Below are 9,498 nucleotides of genomic sequence, written 5' to 3'. Positions count from 1 at the left end.
ATTTCCACTAAAACTTGAAACACACTACGCATCACCATATCGATCGGAACATTATTCGCTATATTATTGAGTCACGATAGCTCTCAAAATTTTACATATATGAGATTTGCTAAATATAGGTTTTTTTTCTCATGATTAACACTGAGAACTAAACTGCGTATCTACTGAGTTGGAGTCTGCTGTATATTTGGCTTCTTAAAATCGCATTCAAAATCCGGTTACTTGATAATTACCAGTTTGCTTTATGCCGGTCTGACCAATGACCTTTCTCTGTACGAGTAACGTAATATTGTTAACGATGACGTAAGTCCTATTGGTTCGATCAGCTCATTCTAACCAAAAAAGCTATTCAAAATGTAAGTATAGTAAGCAACGGTTTGTTATTCTCTATTCTTTACTGTCAGGTTTACTCAAATAATCAGAACTACATTTAATGATTATAAATCCGCAAAACAGAAATCATGATTTGTAAATAACAAAATTACCTATGATAGAAAACAGGTTCATCAGGTAAATAATTCATTGTCGTTTTATATAGTCGAAATCATTAGTCAATTGAAGCTAGACCACCATGGAAAACCTGGAAGCACTGAACGGCCGTTTCGTCTTATTGTGGGACTCCTCAGCAGTGCTCATCCCCGATACCACCTCGCGAGACTCGAACTCAGGACCTATCAGTTTCGCGCGCGAGCGCCTAACCACTAGACCACTGAGACGGCATCCAACTATATAAAATGACTAAAATCTCCACAAAACCCCCTTCTGTTAACTAATTGTCGATAATTCTGGAACGGCAAACTAGATATTGACAAATTTGAATCAAATAAAAGCGTCTAATTAGAAGAAGATCAAAAACCATAATCAAAGTACTTATTAGTTACACAATAAAAATGTAACAGTTCTCCTTAGAACATTTCTAAGCATTTCACCTTCTCTGAATATCTTCTTTGGTCTAACAGAGTTTCAGTCTGAAAGTCAGCAAAAATGCAGGTACAATTGGACGGCAAATCCCAAGTATGACTTCAAATACTATATGTATTCCATTTCAAATATAGTTCTTTTATACATTCAGACAGTACTAAGTTATATCAACAAATAATCAATAATCTTCAATGACGGTATTAACAATAAGGGACGAGTATACTGTGCAGCAGTTCACTTTGTTCTACCTTATGGCTGTGAAAGATTGCTATTAAGAGTAGAAGACACTCGTAAGTTACTAGTATTTGACCACACATGCCTTAAAAATATTGCTCGCAACCGCCGGGATCACCGGGTAAGTAATAATGACGTTAGACGCAAGTCATCAGGGAATGACGGTCAATCAGTTGATGAAGTCATGAATTTTCATCGACTGAGATAGTTGGGTCACGTGCTACGTATGCCTGAACACCGATTACCACGATGCGCTATGCTGACTAGTATTGGGGATGGTTGGAAAAAAGTTAGAGGCGGCCAAACCAAAACATGGCATCAGTGCTTGAAGTCACTAACTTCTAGTCTGAGCCATGTTGGTAGATACAGAATACTTGGTTGTGGTCCGCGCGACTATCGTAACCAATGGTTGGAGACTGTGTGACATGGCTCAGAATCAATCACAATGGAGTAGGTGTATACACTCTTTATCTTCCCTTAAACCTTGAGATTAAAATTGCTTCATAACTGTTTTCCTTCCTTTACTATATCCTTATATACAACCTTTCTTTTATATACTACCACCACTTAATTAATTACTTCTATGAATCCGGTGTTCATCTTGTTGTGCTAACGAGGTATGGCAACTTGGACCGATGCATATATGTGTCTGGTCCTACGTTGTAGCTGACTGACTGTATTAACAATAATACACTGCAAATTTCTATAATTTTATCAGATACTTATGTTAACCTTAACAACCTAGAAATCTCAAACTAAACTGAATTCACATCCATTATTCACTTTTTTTCTTTTATCTTAAATAGAAATTTTTATAGAATTATCATAGGATTTATGAATAAATTAGTTTTAGGCATTTCTTTTTTTTAAAAAAAATCTAAATTTAACAGTCAATAAGACACAACTATTTTAGATAGAAGAAGAAAAAACGAAAGAGAAAGAAGGTATTGTCAAAAATTTTCGTCTAAACAAAAAAAACAACGTTTAATTTACTGAGAAAAATTTCACCCCCCCCCCAAAAAAAAGAATTAAAATGACAACAATAGTAACAAATAAACTTATAGTGTATAAAAAAATAAATGTAGTAATTTAAAAATATGTTAGAAACAGAAGAAAAGAATTCTATTGAGAGAATAGATGGAACAGTGATAAAACTGTCAATTAAAATTTAGTTGTTTTTTTCCTTCATCTCTATTGATAGATAGAAATTTTACCAAATTATTAGGCTAATAGATGCTTTATTATAAAATCTAATTTCATTTTACTATTATATCATTCAGTTAAAATGTAATGTTCCATATTTTCAACATCTATATATGTACAGTGTAATCTTATACATTAACTGTTTCGCTACAATATATCTTCAAAATAACTTACTATGAAACAAGCGGATAATTGAGTGAGAGAGTAAACTAATTGTGCTGAATCCTTTCCACTATTTAAAAATAGTCATCTATGTAGTAGCAGTTATCATTCGAAGTTGATTGAATCCCTAATTGACATCAGTTAGTAGAAGAGATGTAAACTAAGAAATGCTGAAGTGTTGTTTTTATCTTAAATTAGGACTACTCGGTGAATACGTCACCTCAAACTCATAGAAACTGGTATATATAATAATCTGGCTTTTTTTACAACCAGTAAGATACTTTTGAAATAATCGATTGGATTTCAGTGGATTATATTACCAACATCAGTCAATTAATGCTAAACAATGATGAACATCCGGTTATCATTGCTATTACACTAACGTGGTTGAATTTGCATCGATAATTAAATGGGAGTTAACTGAAAGATTTTCAGTTTATTGATTCATTTAGTTTACATAATGAGTTTCAGTTATTTATTTTGGTATGTCAGGTGAACAGTTTTGTGAAAATGGATGGACATAAACTCAAAGTGATTGTAAACATCCATATTCAAAACACATTTATCATTACGTTTTTAGAAATAATACTTGAAGCAAAGCAATTAGTTCCATTTATAAATTTTTACAGAACAATGAGAAAACGGTTTTGATTTGGAAAATATGATGTATCTGCGCTCTAAATTTCGAGCAATTTCTCAATCAAGGGTAACAGAACATGTGCATAGATGGCTTCATAACAATTTATTGTCTAATTCTCCGGAAGTAGAAAACCATGTTCATTGATACTAAAACAAATAATTGAGGCATGTATGAGATTGACGTTAATTCAGCTTTTAAAGCGTTAGACAGAAAGTGTCAAGGACCAATGCCAAGGTTTGTAATTGCCGTGGCTTCTCAAAATCCGAATTTCTTTTGCGTGTACAGAAACTGTTTGTCGTTACCTCGAATCTGCCGTGATAATGTTTAAGCCTTTTCATGGCCTATGGTTTATTTATTTATTTATTTGAACATATAAATATTGGTACAAAGGGGACTCATACGTCACACAAGTCACTTGATTTATGTGTGGGCTGTGATGCTACCCGAGTGCCCAGATTGAAGCAAGTGGTTTTCTTAAGGACCTACACCTAGAGCCTTCAGCCTAAAGGTCTGACTGATCCACAAGGTAGTGAAGTAACGTGAGGCTATGCAGTCCCATGCTAGGCGGTGACCAACAATAGGTTCATATGCCATTTATTCCTTCAGGATTCTGGAACCCATGTGCACCATTGGTTTGGAATGAGGGTTTTTCAACTCCCCTGGGTGAACCTTCCGTGTTCACCAACCTCTCAATTTCGCAAACAACACCCCCACCGCGAGAAGGGAGTGAGTAAGACTTCCCTGTCAGTGGCTGTATACACATGGCCATGTGAGATTATTTCCATAGGGAGAGCTAATTCTCCACACCCTCGACCGTACCAGGGCATTGGGGGCCTATGGTAGTGCGACAATTCCCATATCATATTAATTTTTTTCTCTCCTTCACTCACAATTATCGTCATGTTTATATTAACTTTCATTTGATTGACCATCATTAGCTTTCGTATAAAATGCATCGACAAGTAATTGTGACTAAATATTTCAGATTTAAACCATCTTCTTACTGTTCTGTCAAAATAGTAAATTATTTAGAAACTTTATTGTGATGGTCTCCTTTGGAATCACAATCTAAAGTTTTAAGATTTTTACTTTGTTAAAAGAAACAAGTGAACTAAGATTACCATTGTTATTGAGACGCATAAGATCCTATTAATTTGCATAGTTCAAAAGCAATGAAAACATTTCAGTTTTATCTATATGTCTCTTGGCTTTCGATCTACATTTAAAAAGTGTTGTTAATGTTGTATTTTTAACAAAATCCTCATTTAAATGAATGAAAACAGCTGAGAGTTTTACTCAAAACCAAGTTTCAGACTAATCGAACACTAACTACTCAGTTACGAGTTAATAAATTACACCTATGTGGTTCAGTGACACTTTGCTTGACATAAACGACCAGATGTCTTTGGTAGCAACATCCTATAACCTAGTGAAGTCAACTGCAAAAGAATACTGAACTGTGATATTACAATGTTCAATGATTGTCAGTTATTCAACGGTTTGCACATAAATGTTTATGTATTTATTTACTTAACTTTTTTATTTTTTTATTTACTTAGACAAGAAACTGAAAAATCCCCCTCATCATTATCATCATTAATAACGGATACAAAGCAGTTGAAGAGTAAATTGAATTCCGGATCTGCAGGAGTTGACTTTATTCAATCCACAATGGTATTTATGTCCACTGCCATGAAAAATACCATGAATAAACATTTACCTAAAGAACCGAAAGATAAAATCGCATCTTTTGCAGCTGATGTTTGTTCTAATCTACGTTTACCATTCCGTAATCAAACAACAAGTAATCTCAATAACTGCAGTAAAATCACATCATCATCGTCATCATCATCTACCACTACTATAACTATAGCAACATCATCAACCGTGAGCGATAAACAAGAATCTCTCAACGAATACTCCATGGAAAATCCATAATACCTCTTACCACATAGAGTTCTATTTCTATTTTGGTTGTGTTACTTTTCTTGTCGATAATTTTTTTTTCCAAGTTTACACATTTAATAAAAGAATCGTTTTAACAAACTATCATTTATTTAGAGTATCTCATTTCATTTATTATTTATACGCCTGTAAGTTTGTAAAATGCTTATTTTTTCTAACATTTCTCTCTATTTAATTCTGTGAATAGATAACAACGACTACACATATAAATAAAATATTAACAGGATACAAGTATAAATAAAATTGATGATAACGTTTTCTCGCTGCAAACTTCCTTATTACTTCACAACATTGATTCTTAGTGATGACCCTTGTCTTGTTTTCTAACTTTTCATAATTTGTTTCCTCTTTTTATTTTACTGTTCTACTAATGAACTATGCAATATATCTTATCCAAATTTGGGAAAACAGGATAAAATGATAATGTCACATTTTATTCATTAATTATATTGTCAAAGAGAAAGTAACTCAATAGTACTGAACTGATTGAATACACATAACTTATTCTCATTTGTATAGTCAATAGACAGTAAATATCATGAATGTCATCAAATTGGCAATGAAACTATATTAAGATACTTGTGATGCAATCAAGATTACAATTTCCTTTATTTTAATAATTTGTAGTTTAATTTCTTGAAATCGTATATAAATAAAAGTTATAATGATGATTTGGTTTGATGTTTTTTTTCTTTCCTTCAAAATATTTGGAACATATCAAATACTTGAATTATTTGGAAATACAGGGCTATCATATCGACTTTCCGTTAGTTCTAATTGGATTATATCTATCAAGTTGAATCATTCACTATTTCACTCATAATATAGATCTGTTGTTGTAAGAATTGTCAAAAAAGTAAGTAAATCTTATCAAAGCTCTTTACTTACAAAATGTTGGTGTAGCTAGTGCAAACAGTCAACCATCGTCTGAATAGATGACTTTCCATTTGGCTACATTTTTATTTAACTTTATAATAAATATTCTCTTAGAGATGAACTATTCTTCTTCTGAACGTTTAGATGCTGGTCATTGAACAGACGAATTCAATTATTGATATATACTAGTCAATCAACACAGTATTGTTCAGTGAGGACGCTGACAAAATACGGAGTTTTCTAAATCTCTTCAGTAAAAATGTAATAACATTTATAATATGATTCTTAAGGTTTTATCACATGACTGGTCTAGATCACTGCTTAGTTTGATATAACGAAAGAGCATATTAAAGATTCTGATCTCCTGACTTATCTTGGAAGTTTACCAAAATTTACTAGTAAAAACTTTACACTCATGATCAGATAATTGTTGACAATTTTAAGTTTTTGTTGCCTGGCTGTACAATGTAATGCAAGTAAAGTGGAATTCGAACACCTCATCTCATTTTGTTGAAATAACAAGCTCCTATAGATTATTATGATATTGTCATAGATATTTATATCTATAGATCATGTATGAAGTTAAAAGACGTATATTATGATATCATATTGACAGTAACATTTTTAAAATATCCATTCTGCATTGCCTCCTGCCAAATAAATTGATTTATGTGTATCTATCAAATGAAATGGATAAAAATCTTAAGGTTATAACTTAGAATATATTTATCGATTTTATTTATTCATTTGATAAATTCACTACATCAGATACAATATGTCTTGGAATACTTGAATAAATTCAACAAATAGGAAACAATCATTCATCTTAAAAGTTTCTTTATAAACTCCCTAAATGTTCATTAGAATCACAATTTTACTTTACAGTAAATTTTATTTCTAATGCAATAAAATAACTCTTAATTGAAAGCGTGAGTCAATTAAAGCTACACCACCATGGAAAACCTGGAAGCACTGGACGGCCGTTTCATTATACTGTGGGACTCCTCAGCAGTGCGCTTCAATTGACTCACGCTTTCAACTATGAAAATACTAAATCTCCACAAAACCCCTTCTGATAATAATAAAATAACTGCCTACGACTTCATATAAGCTTCCGCTTAGTTTTTATTAGTTAACTTATTCTCTAGATGTACAATATATGTATCAGGTGCTATTCTTTTCTCTAATGTCATATATATATTATTTTTTATGAGATCCCTTGTCAAAATAACTTGTATAAATGAAAGAACAGATCATTTCTTATCAATTTAATTCTTAATTTCTATAAATTTTGATTATACTATACCATTATTCAATTAGTTATATATACTTTTTTTGCATTACGACTTAATTTCCGTCAGTGAATTGAAACTTTTTGTTACTTTGACAACTGAACATTCTATGTTGCAAAAAATAAAGGATAATAACATAGCCGAATGAAATGAATTCGTTCTTCTTCACGTGTATTTTTCGTCGGTATTAGTTTTTTTTTTAAAAAAGTATTTAGAGATTAATACATATACATACATAAAGGAGTTTTATTGTTTCATATATAAATTAGTAAATCAATTGATTTCGGTGAATTTTGTCAAAAATTAGACTGGCCGTCAAGCTAAGAATAAATGTTCAACATAAAAAAATAACTGGTACTAAATAGAACGCTTAAATTCACTCCTTTATTTCTACCATAGTCTTGATTATTTCCTTTAATCATGTTTTCATTGAAGTGAACTAACATTTCATTATTTTATTTGAATGAGGTTCTACTTAAATTTATAAATGAATATATTAACTTAGTCACTCTGTGATTGTGTTAGTGAGAAGTCAAACGACTCATGATTTGGATCATGGAATATATTTAAACAATTTATACATTAAAAACGTTATCAGTTAAGCGTATAAAGAATGTACAAGCCGACTGAAAACAAAAAGACTTTTTAAAAAAAGTGTTTATAACATCCATAAAAAGAAAGCTTATATTTATGAATGCGGCAAAATAGTGTTTGCTTTACACATAAACTCCAAGGTAGAAGATGAATTTTAACAAAAACATTCAGATTTAATTACTATTCTTATGTGCAGTAATTATTAGGTTTGAACACAATTTTCAAAATCTCAATGAATGATCATATTCAATACAGTTCAACTTTATAATGTAAACTGACTAGATTCAAAAATGTAAACTACTGAAATCTGTCTACAATTTTTAGTGTAAAAGTATTTGCCACGAGAGCTTTGGTAAGATTTATATATTTCTTTGACAATCCATACGACAACAAATCTATATTAGAAATGAAACAGTGAGTGATTCAGTTTGACTTGTGGAATCCAAACAACACATAAAGAAACGTTTTACGGTTCAGTAAATTGACTTTGTTCTGAAAACCTTATTGCTTTTGCTAAATTTAAACTTATCAAGGAACAGGACCTATGAAACCATATTAAGCGGTTATCATCAATATCTTTTAACCATCTATTGTATACTAAGCAATTTATGAAATGCTGTGAAAAGTTACATAAAATGTAAAGATAATAATCATTAGAATCAAAAGAATTTGGAATTATAGTTACAAAATTAAATAGCCTGAAACTATATATTCAATTCTGGAGTGAAGTAAAGGATTAACCAAATACATAGTAAATTTGTTACCCAGTATCATAGTAATTCATCTTTGGCACGATATATATTTATTGCATGGATTACATTATCTTTGGCTTAAAATTTGTTAGACATAATTTACTTAATTCGCTTATTTTGTTTTATTTGCTCATTTGACTTAATAACTATACATTTATTGACAAACATAAGAAATCACACTACATCTCACTTATATAACCATACTCACTCTTACCCAAAATAATCTGTTTTGAACATTCTCAATCCAAATGACCAAAAATTTATAAATTATTCCCTTTGGTTTGTGTTTTTTGATGTGGAATTTTTAATTCTTAACTGTTTGTTTTAATCTTGAGTAGATTTCCTTGAAAATTTAATTTTATACAATTAAAAAGTTGTTATTTTTGCAACTCAATCAACTTTAATAGGTTTTTCGGATAATCTGATTTAAATAATCTCTACTAATTTATTCATCCATTTATTTATGTAATCTAAGATTTGATTTAAAAATTTTATTGACTTCATATTATGTTACATCTAGAGATTAGATTCTTGTTATACTGAGTACAACTTGAGCAATTGAACGCTTGAACCCTCCAAGTTGCAAGTTAAAAGACAGAAAACTAGTGTGGAAGAATATTATTCCAAACAGTGTCAAATATGGCATAAAACACTTAGGTATTTATAGTTTATAGTAAAAACGAAATCATCATTACAGTCATCCAATCCGCATGCAGTGGTTCTTATAACTTGTTCAAACAGGAAGCTTCACGTAGAGGTTCTAGAATGTTTCAGCAAAAGCTGATTGGATGGGATATCGTCGGCTCTTTCAGAGTTTCCTTGAGTTCACCCGGGGGCCGTCCTCATTATACAAATTAAT

This window comes from Schistosoma mansoni (assembly GCF_000237925.1).
Source record: "Schistosoma mansoni, WGS project CABG00000000 data, supercontig 0216, strain Puerto Rico, whole genome shotgun sequence".
NCBI classification, from domain to species: domain Eukaryota; kingdom Metazoa; phylum Platyhelminthes; class Trematoda; order Strigeidida; family Schistosomatidae; genus Schistosoma; species Schistosoma mansoni.
Note: the sequence above shows the minus strand (reverse complement) of the source record.